Source organism: Sciurus carolinensis, chromosome 14 (assembly GCF_902686445.1).
Source record: "Sciurus carolinensis chromosome 14, mSciCar1.2, whole genome shotgun sequence".
Taxonomy (NCBI): Eukaryota; Metazoa; Chordata; class Mammalia; order Rodentia; family Sciuridae; genus Sciurus; species Sciurus carolinensis.
Window position 1 is genome coordinate 29,076,749 of NC_062226.1, and position 22,357 is coordinate 29,099,105.

Consider the following 22,357-nt stretch of genomic DNA (forward strand, 5'->3'; position numbering starts at 1 on the left):
AAATCAGGTACAGGTGTTTATAAAGGAATGATTAGAGAAACCAGCATTATTTTAAGCAATATTAATAAATAGGAGGGAACAGCCTGAAAATAAACCAGAAACCATAAAATGACCAGCCACTTCTGGTTAATAGTACATATTGCTTAGGGTGGAGATATGTTTTAGTGTACAGGCATGGAGTGGAAGACTGAGAACCACTTTCTAAGTTCTAATTGAAGAAAAGAGATGCTCTAGTGTGAGGCCAAATTCCCTGTCACTTTATTATAGTAATGGTGCTCACCATTAAGCTGTATATTGAGGTCACCTAGGAAGATAAAGATACTCCTTACACCTGAGTGCTAATTAAGGCAAGGATCCAGACTCTGCACGAGGACTTTTCATAAGTTATATAGTTAATGTCTTCACACAATTCAGATTAAAACCCCTGTTCTCTGATGATCTCTCAGCATCCAGAAATAAACAATGGCAGGACTAAGACAGTTTGGAAATTTTGTTAATGTTTTTCCCTATTAGATTTAGAAATCTATAGCCATTTATTAAAAATTGGATGCTAGCTATGAGAAATATTGCTAATCACTTACTTACTTCTGTGAAGAAAGAGCTTATTAATTAGTTTATGAAAATCTGGAGTCAAAAACCCTGCATTTCAGAGGAAGCTAGTAAAATGTTGAGCAAGTCATTGACCATGTTACTTTGCTTCCTGATTGTCAAAAGATGCCAAAAGAACACCAAACCTGACTTCCTCATGGGGTTATTGAGAGTCTCATGGAAGATGCTGTTAATGTCCTGTATTATAACCTACGGTCTTTTGTAAAACATGAATTATAATTATGGTTGATTTCAACATCATCTTCATGAATAACCAGCTCTCATTTTGCAATGGAAATTATTTTTATTTTATTAGAAAATATTTATCATTTTATGCTTGATTTCTGTATTGGAAATACATAATTCAGTGCTTGTTATCAAAAGAAGTTATTTGTAAGGAAAACTAGGATTTTAAAAATCAAATGTAATGAATTATAATTGGTATGCAATAAAATCTGCATGCAACAAACACACAGGTTGACTAGCTTTGTCAAATATAAAATCTCAGTGACCACAACAATAGGGAAGTTATGGTGAAGTTATTTTTGTTGGGATATTTGAAACATGTAATCAACCTTACACTATTTTTCAATCTCTAGCTCTCCAGCCTATTTCCCTTATATATTTCCCAGAATATACCCAAGTGGCCACTGATTTTATTTTGACCATATGTATTTTTCTCTATTTTAAAATTCCACATGAATAAAAACATACAGTGTGCATTCTTTTCTATCTGTCTTCTTTGGTTCAGCATAATGTCTGTGAAATTCATCTACATTGCTGTAAGTATCAATAGTTTGCTCAATTTTACTAATGAATAGTTTTTATTGTACTGATTAACCATAGTATTCAACTCTCTTTAATGAACATTAACATGGTTTCCAGTTTTTGTTTTCTTTAATATACCTGATATGAACAATTGATTACAAATGTTTTAGTGGACGTGTTTATCTTTCATAAATTATTAGGAGTGGAATCCCTGGGTCATAGGTTTAAGTTTTAAACTAAACTATCACACTGTTGGTCAAATTAATTGCATTATTTTACATTTCTACCAGTGATATATGAGTCCCAAATGCTAATTGTCTATTAAAGGTTTACCTGTATTTGGAAAGTTGTCTTCCCATTATTGAGCTGTAAGATTCTTCAAATATTGTCATGGATATAAACTTTTGTCTGATAATCTCTCTCTCTCTCTCTCTCTCTGTCTCTCTCTCTGTCTCTCTCTCTCTCTCTCTCTCTCTATATATATATATATATATATATACACACATATACACACATACATACATATATACATATAGGTATATACATATGTATACCTATATACATATATAGATATAGAGATGTATAGATATATAGATATATTAGCTGAGATTACAGTGTAGGCCACAACACCTATATATTATCTATGTAATATCTATCTACATATATATAGATCTGTGTTTATGTATAATATATTAACATATAATATATGATTACCTTCAGTCTATGAATTACATTTTTACTTTTATGAAAATGTCTTTTCAATAAAAGAACATTTTTGAATGAAATAAACTTCCTTGTGAAAAAGTTTTAAGCTATGAATTAAAAAGGTTTAGGAGATGCAGGGCAAATCAGATTGTCTACTTCACCTTCAGTCAGGTTTGGCAATCTGTTTCTCAGGGATTTACCCATTATATCTAAGTTGTGGAATTTATTCTCATACTTTTTTTCATAATATTTCTTCATATTTCTAATGTTTAGATGAATTGTAGTAATATACACATTTTCATTTCAGATACTGGTAATTTTTTTTTATTATTCGTGGCCATGAGACTATAATTTTACTGAGTTTTTTGTTCATGAGTTACTTACCACATTGATTTCCATTTATATCTTTATTTTCTTCTACACTGCTTAGATAATTTGATTTTTTTTCTTTTTCTAGTGTACATATTCAAACCTATAAATTTAACATTAAAAACTTTTTTCTCTGCATCTCACAAATTTTAGAATGCCTATGTTTCCATTGTCATATAATCTGATGATACATTGTTTCCTTGATTAATTAGTTCAAAATATTTTTTTCAATTTCTTTGTGACTTTTTTGATCCATGACATATTCAAAAGTATGTCATTTAATTTTCAAATGAGGATTTCCAGATACCTCTCTTACTGTTTCGAGTGAAATTTATAGTAAAAAGAATTAGTTTAGAAAATTGTATTAAAAATAACAAAAAATTCTTCTTTGATGAAAATTCTGTGTGCACTTAAAGTAATGTGTATTTGTAGGTTATTCAGTGTATTACTCTGGAAATGTCAATTAGGACAATTTGTTTGAGAGTATTTTTCATATAATATATAGCTTTACTATTTTTTCTTGAATACTATCAATTACTGAGAAATTTGTGTTAAAATATTTAAAATTTTTAAAATTTTTAAAAACTAGGAAAACTATTCAATGCCATTTGCAAGTAAGTTTTGATGATAGCAAAAATACGATTAGATATTCAGGTCTGATAATGATAGCTCTAACGTAACATGCAGAATAATTGGCAAGTGGGGATAGAGATTGGACAGAAAATGTAGTCAAAGAGATCATAAGGAAGCTAACTTCGTATTTCACCAGAGGCAATGAAATGTTAAACTCAGGTAGGAAATGGAGAGGGGAAAACGTGATGCATGATATATTTTCAAAATAATATTGAGCTAGTTTGATGATACGTTACTAAGAGGAATGCATCTAAAATTTTGATGTTGAGTAACAGGTAAGCATAGTTCTTTAGTAACAGGTGGCAGACACTACAGCAGAGAGAAAGTCAGGGTGGTGACAGTGTAAGAAAGATGCTGGCATATTAAGTTTGTGTGATCTGATGCCCCTGTTGGTGCCTCCCTGAGTAATAAGTGTGGCATTGAAGATATTAATGTAATACTGAACAGAACTCAGGTGGAACACACACACACACACACACACACACACACACAAACGCACAAATTTATTACTGAGGGTCTTGAGCTGACCCAGAAGTGAAGAAGAGTTTCTACCCAGAAGAGGGCCTTCAAAATGAAGTGTCATTAAAGAGAGACAAATTCTAATTGTCAAGTCAGTAGTAGGGTAAAATGAGGCCTCTGCTGTTGCATTTAAGATCCAGTTGGTTGTCTCAACAAGGAGAAATGATCTGAGGAAATAAGTCTTCTCTACCATGTCTTTTATCCTTCTTGTTTCATTATATCTACTGTCAATTAAAGGAGCAAGGTGCTCTGTACAGAAAAGAGTTCCTTAAAACTGACAAATGTATCCTGCTTGTTTACAATAAAAAAAAAAAAAAAAAAAAACTGACCACGGCAACCACAAGCCTTGCCAAATCAAAAGGGGAATGTCTGCAAATCACAGAAAAGAATGAGATGTAAGCAGAGAAATTTGACATTTATACAATATGCTTCTTAACATGGTATTTATGAAAAATGTGTGTGTGTGTACTCTATGACCACACAATGTGCTTATAAAAGCAGTTTATAAAAGCAGTCATGATGTTCCTTGGCCCTTGGTGATTTGCCCTAAATAATAAAATTCTAGCATTTTAAATTTTTGGTATAACAGTATTTTTAAAATAAGACCATAACTTGGATATTAATTAGTAAAATCTTATTTCACAAGCAAAAAAAAAAAAAAAAAAAAGAGGCTAGAAAACGTCATTAAAAAAACATTTATTGAATGCACTATAAGATTTAGATGCTGGGTTATTTTCATTTTATTTCGTTTATTTTTATTTTAATTATGTTAACTATAGCCTAAGAGGAAGGCAATTGAATCCCTAATGCCACTCTAAATATTTTTCTGATAAACTAAATATTGCTAAGTGGTATTTGAAACCATATTTAAAATGATATTTATATTTACTAAGTGACATCTGAGAGCAATAATTTGTTGGGAGGCAGAGTGGATTAGCCTAAGGGACAGTAAATATCTGCCTCTAAGGAAATATTAGCTACAGGAATGAAATTAGGGAATCAAACTGATTTTAATTTAAAGTGAAACTAGTGCATGTGGCTTTTTGTGTGAGCTATGTTACTGAGTATGATTCAGCTCTCTTATTAGGGTTCTGCTTCAGCCCCATAACTATATCTGTATTGTAAAATTTCAAAAGTAAATTCCAAGGCAATTTAAATTAAGAAAACTTATATGTTGCAGATAACTACCTATGTATTTTTGGATAAGTATGTTTCAACAAACTATTTATTTTTTTCTCAGAACACCTAATGTGTGAGTCCTTTGGGAATTTTTGTTTAAATATGTACACAGATTAAATGAAGGAGGTCCTATGCATTTAACATCATTTTACCTTGCTGTAATTTTGTATATGCTCCATTTTCACATTCCAGACATTGAAAATTACTCATTCTAAAAAAGAGACCAAAGTTAGGTATCTAAATTGCATTTTCTATTGTATGTGAAATTGATGGTCTCTTAAGTGATTCATTCATTCTATTTCTGTTGCTCGAAGAAATTCATCTGAAAGTTATTGAGTTAGCTCATGGTAGAGGAGAATGAAATATGTTTAAAGCAAGAAAAAAGGGAACTAATAAATGAAACAGGAAGAATGTGAAGAGTAACAAATAGTATTCAGGTACAGGAACTGAAGACGATTATACAAATACATAAAAATATTTGAAGAGCTTAGTAAGGATACATGGGTTAATATTTTAGTGCAGGTGTTGTTTTATTTATACATTTCCCTTTGTTTGACAGACAAGAAATAAAGACCATAATGACCTGAGTGATAGGACAGGAAGAAGTCACAGCATGACTTCTCTCACTGTAATGGGGTGATAATCCCCAAAAATACCCTCCTCAGCAGCCTTAATTTAACTTCTCCTAATACAGAATCCCTGCTAATTTATAGCATTCCATGTTTGATTAAAAAAAATTTTATTGTTGTTGAGGACATTTTTGAAAATGTATTTTAACTTCTCAATTATTTTAGAGTATTAAGATCCTCAGAAAAATGGAAACAAATATAGGCTTCTTACATCTTCTGTTTCTGAAATCTTATTATGTTACATGTTTGGTCCCTTCTGAACTATGTAACTGATTGTCTCATAAGATACATTTGAGCTGCAATGCTTTTGGAATGGAATATATGGGAATTGAATATGAGTTTAGTCTAGCCAAGTTTATGTGGTCTGAGGGTTTTGGTCCTGAGAAGAAAAAGCTAGCAGAGGCATATAGAGTATGTCTAAGCAGTCAATAATTATTTTGAGAGAGCTTTAAAAGGATCCTGAATATGCAATCTTTTAGTGAGTCCAAAGGGACAAAGCCAGGAAACCAAGTACAAGTGTCTTTTGGAAGGAGTACTTGTTTGGCTGAAAGCAAGTGTGGTGTGTGTGTGTGTGTGTGTGTGTGTGTGTGTGTGTGTGTGTTGTATGGTTGATGAATAGTTTGAAAAATATTTTGAAAAATATAAATGCCTTTCTATCTGTTGCATTTCTGTATTTATGACAATCCAATTCACCTAAAGACAGCATCGTTTATGCATGGGAAGAGGTTTTGTTATTTTAGTAATTCAACAAAAATGAAAATATCAGAATTCAGTTTCTAATACCTAAAATTGAACTCTGCATTAAGAGATTAGCCTGAAAGTTAGTCTTTGCAGAGGGAAAGGTGAACTTTTTCCAAGTGCCTTTTGTAAAGTTCTTTTACAAGAAGAAATAATCAAGGAGGACTCAGATCATGGCTTTTATTCCTTAAGTGAGGAGAATACACCTCAAAGATACCAGAAGGATTACAGGCAGAAAAAGAGTAAGCATAAAGCCTGTCCCCGAAAGTCCTATTGAATTATGAAGATAATAAGTCAAAGGGATGGTGAAAGATACTTATATACTAAGGTAATTTTTACTTCCTCTCCAATTTAGGCTTGATTTATGCCTAAAACCTGGAAGGAGAGACAAATTTCATACTATTCTGAGAAGCACGGAAATCTAAGGATAGAAAAGATCTTGTCTCACTTTGAGAATGTCTAAATGCAGTACAGATTGAATATCTCTTATCTGAAATATTTGGGACCAGAAGTGTTGTGGAGTTTGGAGTATTTGCATATATATATACATAATGAATTATCTTGGGGATAGGGCCAAAGTCTACACACTAAATTCATTTATGTTCCTATACAACACACACATACACATGGCCTGAAGTTAATTTTTTACAATATTTTAAATACTTTTGTACGTGAGATGGTGTTTGTGTACACTGAACCGTCAGAAAGCAAGCTAGTTGTTGGGTATCACCATTATTCCTGCTCTGAATGTATATGCTAACAATAACCAGTTGTTTTCTGATATTCACTCACACACAAGTATATAACAATGAAAAATGACATCCTATTAATACAGTGAAAAAAAATGTGTCCCAGGTAACCAGACAGCATGGTGGCTTCGTGAGTGCACCTTCATCTGCTGGTGAAGAAAAACAACAACAAATAACTGCAGGCTTCAATTTCCACAACAATAATGTGATTGTATTAAAAACAACTGTGCAGTATACCCATACTTTATATTTTAAGGTAAGAAAAAAAAAAATCAGAATCTGTCAAGATCCAGAAAGTGAATTCTTTAGAGATGAGGGGGGCATTCTGCTGGATGACTTTTTAAAAAACGTTTCCTCCAAGGTCATCTTCCTTGTTTATAATGGCTTTTGTCTTAAAAACCTGTCTTTAATTTTATAAACTGACATGATTTCTTATTCTGATATGAGTGCATGCAGCTTAGTCTTTCAATAAGTCCATCATACATTTTCACCATGTTGTCCATAGGCACTTCTTTGGCAATGTTAACATCATCTTAACCATCATTGTTATCATAATTCACCTTGTTCAGAACCATTTTAATTATTTTACCATCAATCAATGAACAACTGGATCCTCATTATTGACAATGAAATTCACTTCTCCTCCTTCCCACTTTTCCTCCTGTTTACAGACGGAGTCTCAAAATATGTGTGTATACATATATACAAAGAGGGGCAAACATATGTTTCTCATTTGAGATACAGAATCCTTCAAAGTCACTGCCTTGTTTACCATTATTATTGAACATAGTCCCAGGTAAGAAATTATTCCAGCCATGCACAACTGTGTCTTTAATCAATATATTCCAAGTCCTTAAAATGACATCTATGGTTATTTATGCTGTATGTTAATGTACTTTTGAAAACTTACCATACCCATGCCTGTGTTCACTATTGCTAGCATGCTGTTCAAGAAAATGTTCTTATATTTACCACTCCTTGATCTAAAGACTGAATTAATAAAGTCACATTTGGGGGAAAGTACATGGCCTAAATATTATTTTTGATAAGAATTTCACTTGGACTATGAGCAGAACAATTGTCAAAGACAAAATTGACATCCAATCCAGCTTCCCTGCAGTGAGCCCAAGCTGCTGGTACAAAATTATTGTGAAACCAAACAGAAAAGATGTCCCTGGTGATTTCTGCCTTTTCCTTATAATAATGGACTGGTAAGAAATCCACTCCTTTAAAAGAGCTAGGACACAAGCATTTGCCTATCACAGATGTATGCCTACTGCATTAGTACATTACAGCACAGTTTTTCTGTTCTTGACATTCTTAATTCCTGTAGCTTCTGTCTCATCAACCATAGCCAGCGATGTTTCGTCAGCATTATAGATTTCTACTGGCCTCAGATTTTCACTGTGCTATTTGTGATTAGCAGATAGTTTTCCCCATATATCTTAAAACAAATAATAACATCATGTCTTCTCTTAAATTTTTTGCAACCAGACTGTTGAATACCCAGCGTTCCCTTCAATTTTCAGTCCATCATGATCGGTCTTTGCATTTTCCATGATTAGCATACCATTAAGTGGCATGTGTTCACTGAAATATTCTCAAACCAGCTCTTGACACACAATGAAATCTTCATCTTTAGCTTTATGTAGTGTTTTTCTATTTTTAATTAACTTCTGTTCATCCCTTTCAGTGTAGAAATTCGACAGTTTATCCTTCTGCTTCTTCAGGTCATGTATGGTGATCACTGCCCCCCACCCACCCATAAAATGTTTCGCATTTGCATCACTGTTCTGTTGATGCAAGGACTTGACCATCTGTGTTATAATAAATACAAATGCTTCCTATTTTCTTATCACTTTTACTCATGAAGGTAGTCGAAGACTTATTTGGGGGGCATTTTCAACAATATCTTTACACCACAGAGAGTAAGCAAAACATACGCACACACAAAACAAAAACAAACAAAGAAAAAACTAAGTGAGTAATATATGCAGGTCTTAGACCCATGTGAGGCATCTAGGTTAATCAACTGCCTGCTGTTGGTATATCTGGCCTGACTGTATATGTACCACTTTCTAATCTTTGTGCGAATGTTTGCTTGGAGGAATCTGGGCATATATGTGAAAATATATTGCAGTTGAAGGGGATTGGGAGGGTCCTTCTATCTCTTGAAGACACTAGAAAAACTATTGTTTGTTCCCACATTTTGGCTGCTTCCTATCACATGAAGTTAGTTGTGAAATTTTCCATGATGGTGTTACATTGGAGCTCAAAGTTCTTTGAACTTTGGAACATTTCAAAATTCACATTTTCAGGATAGTCAACTCATTTTTCAAAATAGGGTTTAAAACATAAAAATAAATTCATGAGGGAAACATAATTAGATAGAATGAGAGGCTGAGTTTAATTCTTGTGAGCCATTTTTATGTTCTTGTTTAGTATGCGCCCAACCTAGAAAGTTCTGTATGTCCCTGAGATAGAAATAATAAGTTATTTGACAATCTGGCCTAAATGTTTGCTAAAAGATATCATATAAAAAAGTCAAGATCAGTCCTTTTGTAGCTGAAGTCTTCAGGTTGCAAATCTTGAGCAAGAATTATATGATAATAGTGGCTAATTCTTTATGAATGCTGTAGTATCATAGATACCCGAAGTCAACCAGGACAACCAGGGGAGGCTACTGTGTCCGGATAAAAGTAAGAAAAGCTTGACTGGGTTATGCCAGCTACAGGTTTCAGCAGCAAAGAGCATGTGATGGTGCCAGTTGGACCTCAGTTGTACCCAACCAGGGAACAGACCATCCTGACATACCCATAAGTAAGACCTGTAAAACTCCAGAATATAGCCTAATTCGAGAGTTGCTGTTTTTTCCACTACCGTGAAATTGCAGTAAGTCTTTCTTAAAAACTGAGACCCAATTCTGGGGAGAAAAAAGCAAAGGGAATCCAAATCAGAGAGCATATACCTAGAGAAAATGTGTTATTTGAGAATAACAAAACCAGGCCCGATAAGGAGTTGAACTCTGAATAAACTAAAGGTTTAAACTGAAAAATATCTTAACCATCTAAATAATAGAAGTCATCATAATGTTGTTATTTGGAGAAGTTATATTAATATGACTACTTAGCAGTGCAGAGATGCTAATGGGGGAAATATCAGAATGGCTTCACAGAGTAAAGAGCTACATTTTCTCTGCACACCTAAATGTAATGGCAATAAATTTGTCATATCACTAGAAGCGGGAGATTAAGTCAAGAAGCACACAGTGGAAAAGGAATCAATGTTGTGTGAATATTCAAAAGAATAGGCATAGGTTTGAAAAGAACCATGGTGATTCCATGAACAGCTCAGAAACATTCTATCTTTTTTCAGAAATGAAAGTTTTGGTACAATTTTAGGTATAAAAATACTTTTTAAAAAAATGAAAACTATTTACTTTTAAAAGGAGACCTTCTTTAAAATAATTCTATCAATTGCTCCTGTCACCATTTCAGCATGGTTTTTATTAATTATTTATTTTGTTGTTATTCTGATTCTGTAGGAAGTAATATTTCTCTCAGCTTAGAGATAATAATTTGCAGATTATTTCCAGGTGCCTCTCCTGGGGAATGAGGCATATGTCCTTTTCCACTCCCCAGAATATTGAATATATTACTTATTATCTAAAGGTTTTGGTTTAAAAATAATTATTTACTTATTGTTGATATGGAGAAGAGAAGAAATAGAGGAATGAGAATAAGAAAAAAATTTACATTTTTAGTATTTATGTCCCTATTTTATTTATCTATTTCTTTTATCTCTCTCCCCTCTTTTCATTTGTGTAAACTACTGTTCATCATATTCAAACACCTTTTAATTCCTTTGATCCTAAAGTAGTTGAACTGAAGATTAGGATAATGCTTACTTGGAATGGTTTATGATAGTATATAAATTGATGCTATTTGGAAAGTGCTTTTTACTAAGCAGTAATACAGAAATTTATTAATTACATAAATTATGTTATTGAAATTGCTCTAGTTACATATAAAGTGTAGGGAATTTTATTTGTATTATTTTGTATGTTTGCACAACTACTAAGGTAAATATTAATCCCACATTCAGATGAAATCATTGAAGAACACAGTTTAATTAAATATCCCAAATTTACATTAGGAGGAAGAGACTTAAGATTTGAATTCAAGACTTTCTAACTCAAAATCCATAGTCTATGTGATGTAATTACATCATGCATTTATGAATTCACTCACTTTTTAAATTTTCTTTCTTTCATGTCTTAAGCTTTTATTTGATGACATCCATTCTACCAGGCACCCTGTTTGGTTCTGAGTCCTATGTGAAGATAGCTTGTAATCTCCATCAGTGTCAAGTCTTATGGATGAAAGGTGATTTAATTTGCAGGTAAAGGTATTAAGTAGTATCCAAATCAATCAAAAAAGTACTTTGTGAATGAAAAGGAGACTTTAGAGTGTTAGGTTTTCAAAAAGATGCATGGCATGATCATTTACTTCTTTCAAGTTCCCAAATATTATTTTTACTTTCTGTCTCCTACACTAAGAAAAAAAGAAAATGAAAATGGAGGCCTTCAAGGTTTCAAACAATTTTCTTAAAAGTTATCTTCTTACAGAATGACAGTGTGAAGAACTTAGTGAACACTCTCCCTAGAGAAATAACTAACCTTTAGAAATGGCATGAAACAACCTGTAGACCCTCTTAAGATTATTCTAAGAGCATCCCACAGACAAAAGAACATTTATCCAAGAATATCTAGGAAATCTCAGGAAGAGTGAGAATCTGTTGTATTTGAGCAACACTTTCAGAAACACTGTGTGACTGCAAAGAAGTTAAGGCATCTTCTTCTCCATCTATGGCTTCACCTGGGAAGGACAGTTCTTCAGCACAATTCCTAGCAACCCTAAACTCTGTGATTTTCAAGTCACATTCCTGCATGGACATTAAGCAAAAAGTAAAAGAAAGAGAGGGAAAAGGGAGGCAAAGTGAGAGAGAGGGCAAAGTCTCTAACCCCACCAAATTTCATGTGTAGGTGAAAACTCTGCTTTAGATATAACATTGCCAAGATGATTAGGGTCTCAATTATGCCATCCCAGCTCATTCATGGAATGAAAATTCCAATCTGGTGGTGCAAGCCAAGATATCTGGGAGCTACTACCCATCTCAGTAGATGAGATGCCTATTCACAGAAGGGTGGTGTCGTTCCTGGAGAAATGGCTTGTTGCCTTCCCACAACTGTGGTGCAGTAACATAAAAGTTAATTCTGGAGAGAAAGACAGGCTTCCAGAATAGGGAACTCCATGTGTATAAAGCCAGTAGCTTAGAATTTGCCTCAAGTAGTGGTTGTGATGGTCTGAGACTTTTGTGAAAAGAAGAGTAAGATGCTATTATCAGCTCAGTCATATTCAACTATTTGTTAGCAAAAAGTAAAAGAAACGGGGAAAAGAGACGCAAAGTGAGAGAGAGGGAGAATTCTACCAGGTTATTGAAGTAGAAGCAGCACAGAGAAAACACAAGAAGTACATTGATAGAGGAAGGGCCATCTTCCCACTGTAGTTTTCTTTACTTTAGAATGCCTCGTTTCTTTCATCCCACCTCTTAGCTCTGAATACTTATGAAAATTAATTGTAGCCTAAGCCCTGAGGCTAGATTTTATAAATGAGAACATGATGAACATTTTAAAAGAGAAGAAACAATAGAAACAGACTCCTCTTAGACATCAAATGCTGGTTAAATATTCTTCATGCCTCACTACTTGTAAATAGCTGAACTTTGCTTAATGTTATTGGAAATATGGGGAAAACCCTTGCTTGAGGCTAACAATTGGTCAAGTGTAAGGGATATTTATGAAAGAAATATTTAAAGAAAAACTTTAGAGTCTCTTGATTAGCTCTCCATATGTATGACCTGATGTAATGAATTTAGCCTTTGTTATTGTCCCAGGGAAATCATGGTATCAATATTATTGATTTAGATGAATATGGTTTTCATTATAAAGCTTTTAGGCTTCTGTGAAATTTCTTAATTTCATTCAGTTTCTTTTTTTCTGGTGGCATTGAGCTTATTGAAAGAGGTGAATATGTAAAACACTTGTCTCATTTCATAACCTGCTACTTGAGTAATATTATTTCATAAACTTTTCTCAGATCTGTGATACATCCTTAATTCATAGGGTATCTTGGAATCTAAAGGCTTAGGATAATTTTATTTTTCCAGTCATTACCATTACATGAACACAGAACAATAAAATCTTCTCCCTCCATACTTTGGGTTGATAACTTCCACTTAGCTACATCCCAAGTATACTGTTCCCAAAACTCAATACTGCTCCTTGTTCCTTCTAGTTTCACTTCAGAAATGGCATGCATTTGATCAGGTCTACTTTTGGCCATGAATATAAGAGTTTCATTAAAGACTGCCCTTTGTAATAATTTATTGACAATGTTCTATGCACCAAGTACCATTCCAAACACAGAAACTATGGTGCAAGGGACCACAGTTCCTAGGAAATAACAACCTAAACAGAGATACAGATAAGCATCTAAGTTGGGTTTGATGTTGTCAATAGAGTATCTGATATAGATAATATGGGGAATGGGTATGTATTAGAAAGAAAAATTAAACTACCTTGGTATGGGGACAATATTGAAACTTTTGTCAGTTGTGAAAGCTGTCTAGTGGACATGACATCTAAGTTGAGGCCTGCAGTATGAATAGTAATTAGCCAGATGGAATAAGTCCTAAAAATACCTAAATACAGGGAGTAAGAAGTCTGGAAGTAAAAAAAACATAAAGTATTAGGGTAATTGAATAGATATTTATGTGACTATAGCAGTGTGTTTTGTGTGTGTGTGTGTGTGTGTGTGTGTGTATGTGTGTGTATTTGTGTGTAATGGCTAATCAGGAAAATACAAAAGTGGAGATTAAATATGATTTTTAAAAAATCACTTTCTGACACTTCATCATAATGACCTATTGTTCAGTTTTCACTTTTGCTTCCTCTCACAAATCTTCTTCAAATCCTAACTGCCATGTTCATTCTTGTTCCTTAACTTCGGGAATCTAAGGAAGTACTGTGCTCACTCTATAGAAAGCAAAGCTTGAAAACAGGATAAGCCCAAAGCTTCTGTTAAAAGAAATGAGGAAAAGCATAAAGTTGGCAAGTGCCCTCTGATAACATAAAATATTATCTACTCCTTATGCATCACTAATAGAATTTCCCTGAACAGAAGATATTAAGAATAGAAATTGTTTTTTCATGACTTACTGTCAAATTAAATCACAGATTCAATTCCCAACAAGTTCAAGGATAGAACTTTCTGCTTACTAAAAAATAGTTTAGCAAATATATGTGGCAAATATATATGTATACTTAAATATGCAATATAACATGAAAGCATATGTGAGACATCCTTTATTAATTTATCTATTACAAATTCTCCTTTAGGTACTGTTACCCTATCAGTTGAGTTATGGAACCAAATAAATATTTAGACATATTCCTTTGGCTCTCTTCATAAACTGTTTTCTGAATGAATATGGATTAGGTGGGAGGAGTCAATCTTATTTATTTGGATTTACTTCTTTCAAAGATTATGATCTCATTTTGGTTTTACATATTTATATAAATATTTTTCTTCCTTCTGCAGCCCTGTTTTAAAAAATCTTTTGTATATCTGAATATTTTGAGAATAGTAAAAGTAATAGGCAAATTATCTTACCTACTTATTTTGGGCCATTGCTAAATTTCTTAAAGACAATATTTTGAGTATTTTGTGAGCTTCTTAAAAAGAAGTATTGAAATATTGCTTTTTAAGGGAGAATCAAATTACTTGCTTTTATAACCTAAGATATTACATAGGCATATGATGATATAGGTTGATGGTTTATTTGTATTACTTCATTGGTTTCTCATATTCAATATATGTATTTTAGTGGTATAAATTTATATGGCTTTCCTTTATATGATCATTAGGAACTTTAATATGAGTTATTCTATTTTTTAAAAAAAGTTCACTAATTTGATAAAGTGGTGTGATTAGTTCAAATGAACAAAATTTAGTTAAATTGTATTCAAAATTACTAGCTTTGAAAGTAGAGAAATACTTGGAGAATAAAAAAATAAGAAAATTCTAATTCTGTAAATACACCTCACCCTAAAAACATAGGTAACTCATGGCCAATGTGAATCTATCTTTTATGGTTGTCCCTCACCACTGATTTCTTTCTTTTTCATATTCTCTTTATTTAGCTAACTTATACATAAAAATATACCTATTCTCAAAGGTAGAACTATTTCAAATCTTCTCCATAAACAATGAGAAATATTCATCATTTCAGAAAAAGGATCATCAATCATTTCCAAAAGTAGTCTTCAGACCCTGAATTTAAGTAGCATATTTCTGTCCCCCGACCCCTCAGATAGCTGGGAAGCAACACACTCTTGCAAGCAGCATTAGGCTGGTTGTTGTGAGACATGAGATCTTACTTCAGATCAAGAATTTGTTTCTTCATATCAGTGTTTTCCCCCTGTATTTAACCTCCTGGGTTTTATTTGCAGAAAAGAATGCTTCTAGCTTGTCTGAATAGATTTGGAATGGCCTAGCAGAAATATCCACAAATATTTTAGCTTCCATATAGGGGAATTTGAGCATATAGATTCTGAAAGTTTTAAACCTGACCTGACTGATTAATTTGGGGGTTTCCAGAGTAACTATTTTCTACTGTTCTGTGAGCTTTGGTTCAGGCTTAGCTTTTCTGGCCTCACTAGCCATGGACACATGAGAGCTGTGGTTAACAGCTCCACTATGTATTTTTATTTGCAAATATTTAGAAATAGTTTCTCTGATCTAAGTCGGGAAGGAGGTATTGAAAGGACATGTTTAAAAGGCAATCGACCAACAGGAAAGTCACGGGGAAGGTTCAGAAAGCAGGCATCTACGGAAAGGCAAAAGCCACGCCACATGCTAGTCAGCTGGAGAAGGCAGAGCCACCAGAAAAGAGGCTGCTGCAGAGTCTCTGCTTCTCCTGGATGTGGTGGCCACGGCTGCAGGCTCCTCCTGAATCCACTAGCCACCTCCATCAGCATTAACTTCCTCTTTGGAAGTCTGTGTCTGAATGCTGCCTGAAGACCTCTTGCCCAAATTACCAGACCTGAAAAATATGATAAAACTCTTATTATTTTTTTTCTCAAGAGAATAGCAGTCCTCTGGCATGAAACCATCTGAAAATATATCTTGTCTTTGATTCTGGGCTGCTAATGACAAATTCAGATCCAAATGATGGATACTGAAATGAAGATACTTTTTAAGTCACTGAATGGAGTTTACATTATAGTCAGGCTTATAATTTAGGCAATATAAAGAAAACATGGGTTCTATAGAGTAAATTTAAATTATAGGATGTAAAATAGGAATGACACATTTTTAACTCAAAAGATTTAATGGCTTCATCAGTAAAGACATCCTTGGAACATAAAAGGGTATTCATCTATTTTCCATGTTGAATAGATAAAAATGTTTTGTGTCCTTCAATTTTTTTGCCCTAATAAGCCATTTTAGTTAATACTAGGGTTAGATTTAAAAAAAAGAAAAACAGATTTATTAACAAGTAATAATAAATGCTGACGAGAATGTGGGTGAAAGGGTACACTCATACATTGCTGGTGGTACTGCAAATTGTTTGCAATCACTCTGGAAAGCAGTATGGAGATTCCTAAAAATACTAGGAGTGGAAACACTATTTGGCTGAGTTATCCCACTCCTCAGGATATATCCAAAGGATTTAAAATCAGCATACTATAGTGACACAGTCACATCAATATTTATAGCAGCACGATTCACCATAGCTAGATTGTGGAACCAACCTAGATGCCCTCCAATAGATGAATGGATAAGAAACTGTGGTATATATACACAATGGAATATTGTTTGGCCATGTAGAAGAATAATATTATGGTATTTGCAGATCAATGGATGGAACTGGAGAATATTATGCTAAGTGAAATAAGTCAAACCCAAAAAATCAAAGGTCAAATGTTCTCTTTGATATGTGGCTGCTAACTGACAACAAGGAGAGGAGGGGAAGAATAGTTCAATGGATTACACAAAGGGAATGAAGGGAAGGAAGGGGGATATGAATAGGAATGGCAGTGGAATGAGTCTGACTTAACTTTCCTATGTACATACGAGTACACCACAGTGAGTGTCAGCATCATGTATATTTACAAGACTGGAATCCTAATTGGAAAATATATACTCTATAATTGTATAAATATGACAAAATGGACTCTACTGTCCTGTATAAGTAAACAGAAAATATAAACATTTTAAAAAGGGGCATTAATATTCACATTTTAATTATAATTCTGATTGTAATGGCTAGCATATTTTCTTAGATTGGTTGCCTTTAGTTGTCAGGTTATTTTTTTACTTCTATTAGATCTAAGTATATTGTGCATGAGTAAATAAAAAGTTTTGACACGACTATTAATAGTACTTTTTCTTTTCTTTTTTTTTTTTTTTTTTTAACTACTGTGGGTTTAATCCCAGGAGTGTTTTACCACTGAACTACATCCTCAGTCCTTTTTATTTTCTATTTTGAGACAGGTTCTCATTAAGTTGCTTAGGGCCTTGCATGCTAAGGCTGGACTTGAACTTGGGATCCTCCTATCTCAGCCTCCAGAACTTCTGAGATTACAGATGTGTGCCACCATGCCCAGTTTAATGGTACTTCTTAATGAATAATATGACATCTTTTCTACAGCAAAATACTAAGTAAAGAAGGAGGGTTGACAGTTGAGGATAGCATTGGCAGATTAAATGGAGATAAAGAGGGACTTTTTGTCTTTCTATAGCCAAGAGAAATGAACATAGATTCAGGAAGGCATTATAGGTAAGCAAATTGATTTTTGCTTTTACTAAGTTTTAAAGGACAATGTAAAGATGGTATCTTAGTCAGAAATAGGCTAGTTGAATAAGTCCCATCACGTAATCTGTGTTTTTCCTGGATATAGGTAAGTAGAAAAAACTGACAAAAGACAATGCCATTGTTGATAGGTGAAAAAAATAAAGGAGACAGTGATTTCTCTGTTACTGAGAAGAAGAGATCCTGGCCATTTGATTTTTATCAGTAGAGACTTAGGGAAGCCGAAAGACCAAACAGAGGAATATGTGCTCATTGTGACAATTTCTGTACCATTATGGAAATTAAGTGCTATAAGGTCAAATAATGGATTTTGAAGGTTGAAGTCACTTAGAATTTTTAAGTGTCTAGGCATGAAGTTGATTTTATTATGGTTATTTGTTATACAGAATTTTTATTATTATTCAGAGTTCATAATACAATTAAAGGGGTGGGGGCTTATTCTATTTTCAACCCTTCCTAAAAATTTTGAAAAAAATGAAATATAGACCTAAGGCAAAAGGAATTCCACATTGCTTTTAGGAGTTGAGAGGAGATTTCAAACTGAAATCAGCGCTCAGTCACACTCCGAGGATAGTGTTTTAGTTGGCTTCTTCAGTGACTAAGAAACCTGCTAAGAACAATTTCAGAGGAGGAAAATTTTATTTTGACCCTCATGGTTTCAGAGGTTTCAGTCCATGGATAGTTGACTACATTCCTCAGGGCATGAGGTGAGGCAAAACATCATGGTGGAAGGGTGTAGTGGAGGAAAGTAGGTCAGAACATGGTCACCAGGAAGCAGAAAGAGAGAGCTTTGCTTAATAAGAACAAAATATAAAGCACAAAGGTGCACCCCCAGGGACCCACCTCCACCAGCCACGTTGTACAATTACCTGCCTACAGTTACCACCTGGATAATCCCTATCAGGGGATTAACACACCTACTAGGTTAAGGCTTTCATAACCCAATCATTTCACCTGTAAACCTTCTTGCATTGTCTCACACACAAGCTTTTGGCAGACACCCCACATCTAAACCATTAACAGATAGTAAATGAAAGTCAGTAAAATATATGATGAAGAGAACAGATGAACCACTGGACTCAAGATTAGGTTGTAACAAAGCAACTGATAGGCAATAGCTTGCAGAGATCTGTTCTCTTGCATTACTTGTGAACATGTGTTTATTTTCCTAGTGTTCTTAGGTTGCCTTTATTGCTGGTACTCAAGTGGCAATTATCAATGGATGATAACAGGGATTTTGCCTTCAGAAAGATCTCAGAGACAACTAGATCAGCTAAAAGATATGTGATGTGTATTTATCCTTTCTTTTCTATTAGTCTCCATGTTATACTCCACTCCCTATCATTTGATTGAATATGGAACTTAAAACTACTAAGACCTGTTTTTCTCAGATCTTCGCCATCAATATCTTTTCACTGCACCATGGAAGAATGTTATCTACTAACAGGCTTCTCCCTTGACTAAGGAGTGAAGTGGCAAATTCAGCATTGCAAGTCTCTAGATTATATTCTAAATCACCAACCAATTAACAAATCAGAATACTTCATGTCATATAAAACTGATGTGCCTTGTTCTTTTTACAAGTATATTCAGATACTTGTTCTGAATACAAGTATCAATAATAAAACCCAAACCAAAATTAATAGTGAAGATGAAATGCTGCATTGTAAAGGTGATTATAGAAGTATGACAAACACTCATGAAGTTAAAATAAATTGTTTTCCAAAGTGAACATGACCATGGAATCTCATGATCAAGTATAGAGCATCACCAACATCCTAGAAGAATTACTCATGAACCTCCATGAACCTCTATCATGAGCTAAATTTTGACTGATCTTTAACTTAATTAAAGCAGATTGTACCAAACATTTGCTTTTATGTCTGTTTTTCACTTTAATTTTGGTCTGTCAGATTTATTTAAATTGTATTTGTTGCAATACAGTCATACTCCTTTATTGATAAGGTATAGTTTGAAGACCCCCAGCGTATGCCTGAAACCATGGAGAGGGTCAAAATCTATAGACTATGTGTTTTTCCTCTGCATACAATGTACAAATTTGTCTCTTTCATCTTACTTAAACATCCATCACACACTGTGGGCATAACTTTTGCAGTTTAAGATACAAGAGAAAAACCAGCATGAATTTTTTCCTCACAGTGTCATGGATAGAAGTTTCACTCCTACCATAGATCTTAGCAACCTCAGTGTACAATCATTTTTCTTTCCTTATTAAGTCAAGAATTTTCGCATTTCATTTAAGAAGTGTTTTAGTTCTTCTCTTTGGTGTAACTAAATTGCCGCCATCACAACTCCTGTGCTTTGAGGTTATTACTAAGAAAAGTAAGGGATGCTTTAGTAAAAGTACTGTGATACTATGGCAGTTACTCTGATATCTAAAACTAACAGAAGGATAATGTATGCAGCATGGTTACACTGGACCAAAGGGTGGCTCACGTCCTGGACAGAGGGGAGCAGGATGGCCAGGTCATCGAGTTATTCAGAACAAGTGCTCAATCTGAAAGTTACAAATGGTTTATTTCTGGAATTATTCATTTAACATTTTCAGACTATAGTTATCATACATAACCAGAACTATGGAAAGAAAACTCAAAGATGAATGGGAACTAATATAACTTGGTTTTTAAACCATTGTAGAGTGTTTTGATTATGGATATGTGAATACACTCCATTTTAATTTTTCACTTTACCAATAAAGGGCAGTGGGTAGTTTATCCTTTTCTTTTTAAATCATTATAGAAAATTCTTACCTGACCATTCTGGCATGTCTTTTTACACAGATATGTATGTTCGTAGTGTAGGCCACCTTTAGTAAGTAGGCTTTGATAGTTTTCCAAAGTAATTATACCAATAATGACTTCCAGCAGAAGGGCATGAGAGATCCATTGCATTTCATCTTTACCTACACTTTATGTTCTAGAAATTCTTGTACTTCAGGACTTCTCCAGGTTTTCTTTATTTCCTATTACATTTCTGACCAGAATCCATATCGCATAACAAACAGTACATCTTGTGTGAGCATGAGTTGTTTCTTATAGGAAATGACTGAATAAAAATAGAGTAAGAGTAGAATAATGAACAAGTACTACCTGTCTTGTGATGAACTCTGTAACCAGGAATCTTGCTCGTTGAGAAAAAGAAGAAACAATACCTTAGTCAGGTCTCCATCTCTGTGACAAAATTCCTCAGAAAACCAAGTTAAATGAAGAAAGCTTTATTTGAACTTATGGTTTCAGAGCTTTCAGTCAGTGGTTACTTGGCTGACTTGCTTTGGTCTGTCCTGACAGCACATCATGTCAATGGGAGCACAGGGCAGAGGAGAACTGATTACCTCGTAGCAAGAGGAGAGTGAGGAGGGTTCAGGGCCCACTGTCCCCTTCAACAGCACACCCTTAGTGACCTGCTACCTTCCACTGGGCTCCACCTCCTAATGGCTCCCCCACTTCCCATTGGAACCACAGAATGGAAACCAAGCCTTTAGCATGAGGTCATAAGATCCAAAGCATAACACAGAGACTAGAAGACTACGCTAAGATAAATCACATTGTATTCTGTCTCTGTCTCATAGAAAACAAGTTCCAGAAGGAGTTTAACATTTCTCCAGATGAGATTTAGACCACAATTATGTTTCTTACTGATATTCGCATTGCAATGAGATGCACAGAAGCATCATCTGTACTTTTTTTTATCTAAGTCTGTCATAGATATAAAAAGTAGTCTCCTGTTACATTTTTTTCCATTTAGCCTAACAATTGCCCTTCTAAGAGACAGTAAATAAAGACAATAGTATTTTAGCTTTTGAACTTTTCTAAAGTTTAAACAATTAAAAATTTTGACAAAGGGGAAAATTTGATTTTAATTCAAATTAACAGGGAATGAGCAGAAATTGGAAAATCCCCAATAATAGAAAAAAATGTTGTTATCTGAAAAAACTATTGGGGTTTATTATCACATTAAATTTTGGTAAAATCACCTCATTTAGCATGGGTCCCATTTACAATACTACTTTGTCACCAGTAGTCCTTTGGCTGTGCCTTAGGTCTCTAGACTCATGCGTCCTTTATCTCTGTTACTTTGGATTTTGTGACCTACATGTTCCTGTTTCTTTCCCCTGTGCATCCTGGTAACCACTCTTGTTTTCCCTACCTCTGTATATTTTAGCTGCTTTCGCCACAAAAACAAAACAACATAAAACACAACATGGTTAACTATGTGAGATGATGGATATGTTAATTTGCTTCACTACAGGAACCTATCTATCTGTACCTTATAACATCATTTTGTATAACTTAAAAATGCACAATAAAATTTACTTTAAATTAAAAAAAAACTTTGGTAAAATAGAAATGGAGATTTACAAAAAGACAAATTCTAGGCATATTAAAAAAAATGTTTATTTTTCCTACATATAAAACTGCTCTGCTGTAGTGCACCTTTTATTTTAAACCGTCAGACTGACCAAACTGGGAGGAAAAACAGTAGCTTTCAATTTAGATAAAATACATTTATATTCTACTTGAG